Source organism: Pseudophryne corroboree, unplaced genomic scaffold (genome assembly GCF_028390025.1).
Source record: "Pseudophryne corroboree isolate aPseCor3 unplaced genomic scaffold, aPseCor3.hap2 scaffold_428, whole genome shotgun sequence".
Lineage (NCBI taxonomy): Eukaryota > Metazoa > Chordata > Amphibia > Anura > Myobatrachidae > Pseudophryne > Pseudophryne corroboree.
Genome location: NW_026970060.1, coordinates 227,305 through 230,154, shown reverse-complemented (window position 1 = coordinate 230,154; position 2,850 = coordinate 227,305). Strand labels below are relative to the sequence as shown.

General features: G+C 39.4%; 1 non-coding gene across 1 annotated transcript; it reads left to right on the top strand.

The window, feature by feature from the left end:
• Positions 1–1,185: 1,185 nt before the first annotated feature.
• TRNAN-AUU (transfer RNA asparagine (anticodon AUU)) lies at positions 1,186–1,259 on the top strand. The gene has a single exon. It is a non-coding gene; the product is annotated as a tRNA-Asn (tRNA).
• The last annotated feature ends 1,591 nt before the right edge of the window (positions 1,260–2,850 follow it).

The following is a 2,850-nucleotide window of genomic DNA, read 5'->3' as shown; positions in this document are numbered from 1 at the left end:
GAGGCGCTGCAACAGGACAATACACCAACCTCGGAGCAAGGAACTGCGTCGGTCAGGAGGAGAACTATTTCAATAGCATAAAAAGGTTAATGCGTCCCACCCTATGGACACCAGACTCATCAAGTCACTGTTGCCAGAGTCTCATACAATGACTCTGAACCTCTAAGCACACTATTTGACTGTCCACACCCTGCTGTGCCTATTAACCATCTCCTCCACCACCCTCAACACTGACCCACACATCATTCACCCACAAAGATACAATAAAGGTAGTTTGGATAAATTAGCTAAATGAAATGGATTTAACCAATTTATCTAAATGACCATTTTTGGATGTTTTCCAGTGTTTGTGAACAAATGGTCAATTGTAATTTGCTGCCACATATTAGCATAATTTTGTTTCAACTAGAAAAAAAAATTGGACAGATAATCTAAGTGTGGATCCAGTTTAAAGGTCCGTATTCACGGCCCGATTTTGGGGAGAGATGTGTGCTGAGCGAACTGCTCAGCACACATCTCTCCCCCCGCTCAGCACAGCGTGATGTGTGCTGAACGTACGGGGGGTGGGGGTGGCGCTCATTTCACCCCCTGTGTAGGGCATTCTGTGTGTATCCAGCTTAACAGGTGTGAGCATCATACAACTACTGACTTGCGAGTAACTATACAGCAGCTCCATACCTTGTGACTTGAAGAAACACCAGTTAACCCCGGGAATGCTGCAGTCAAAGCAACAATTCCTCTTCTTCAATTACCATTTTAATAATAGGGTAAAGAAAATGAAGTGGATTTTTGAAAGAAAATAATACTGTCAATATACTATTAAAACAAATTAAAATGGTAAAAGTTATTGTACTTTAAGTAAAAATAAAAGAGACAAAATATCAATCCCAGTTTTGGATTACTTTAATTAACAAAAAAAATGCATATAGCAGAGGATAGTTTCAATCTGCCTACCTCTGGGTTATGGGCCCAGCATGCTTCCATTGCAGTACTCTGCTGCACATGTAAGTGCAAGAGATCCTGAAGCACTCACTCATCATGGGAAAGTACCAATGTGTTTCTTCGTTGGTTGATGGAAGAAACATCTTACAAAAACTCTCCAGATTATTGACTTTTTAAAGTTTTTCTAGGAAACGTTTTAGATGAATGCTTATTAGCCTTTGTCAGTATGGACTTTTGCAAAGTGTCTCTGTGGCGCAATCGGTTAGTGTGTTTGGCTATTAACCAAAAGGTTGGTGGTTCAATCCCACCCAGGGACGTAATTAACCTTGTGATCAGATTTTGGTGATATTTAAGTAGACAAGTCAAAATTTCAAACCTCCTCTTATGGTGTAGGGTACATGGCCTTCTCTGATGTAATCAGAGTTAGATTTGATTCAGTGATTTTATAAAAAACAGCTAGGAAGCACAATTTAGCAGTGGGTTGCAGAGAAAAAAAATATGCTGGCAGAAAAATCCAATCGAGTGATTAAACAGCTCTTCATTTTCTGGCTTTATTTTTATGCTAACAAATTTGTTCTCTGAAAAGTGTCCACAAAGCCAAGTCTCTGATTAACACCTTTGTAAGGATGGTTTTTCACCTATTACTAAATTAAACTTGCTTCATTGGAAAGGCAGCAAGATGCAGCCTCATTTCAATGTCTACTGAAATAATACAAGTTGACACCAGGAAACATTAACGCCACTGCATCCTTGCTGCTTTCTCATGTGGAAGTCTGTTTAATGTGAAAACAAATGTGTGTGTTTTTTTCAACCTGGAAGCCCAACATCGATTAAGATCGATCTTAAATAGACCCCTGGGTTTTAAGGATAACCATGGTTGAGTCCAATGGTTAATTCACATTGACCGAAGTTCTAATTAAGTCACCTGTGCTCAAGCATGATATCCTTAAAATCTGGATTGCAATGACAGCATTTTGGAACTATGCCTAAGGGTTTAATTTTTACATTTATCCACTGACAATAAATCTACCTACAATATCCCTGTAACTGTTATGATTACAGTATTTCACTAAATAATTTAATTTGCTGAACCTTCTGTAAAAAGAAATATTAAGCTGCTGTAATTCCCAGATGCAGCAAATTTGTTAGCTAGTGGGCAAAACCATGTGCACTGCAGGGATGGGGGGGGGGGGGGGGGCAGATATAACATTTGCAGAGAGATTTAGGTGGGTTATATTGTTTGTGTGCAGGGTAAATACTGGCTGTTTTGTTTTTACACTGCAATTTAGATTTCAGTTTGAACACACCGCACCAAAATCTAACTCTCTCTGCACATATTATACACCCCCCCCCCCCCTGCAGTGTACATGGTTTTAGCTAATAAATTTGCTGCTGTGATCAGATCTGAGTTAAGCCCTATGTATTTGGCACTGGCAAAGGGTTAGAGGCCTTGCTGTAGAGCTCACACCTTTCTTATCATGCATTGTAATATTTCCTATGTCCTGATGTTGTGCTCTCTGCTCCATCCAAGTAAACAGCAATGTAGCATGGCTATCAAAGAGCGTGAAGATTGCAGATTTCCTGGGATTAATGCTAAGGAATGCTATTCCAGAGGCTGCTGCTTTAATTCAAGTGTCACTGGGGTTAAATGGTGTTTTTACCTTAAAAACACAGGTAGAGTATATAGTACAGTGGTAAAGTGGGAGCATGTAGTGCTATTGATTACAGATTTGATGGAGCTTAAACATGGATAAGGTCCATGGCTCTAAGAGTTTATCTTGTGTATCCTTTATTCTTAGTCATGGTCAGATAAGATTAGAAAATACCATTTAAGTGGAAATTTCCTGTTAGCTGTTTTTCAGTTTGCTCAACTGTCTGATTTACTGGTCCTAAAAAAGGACCAAAGGA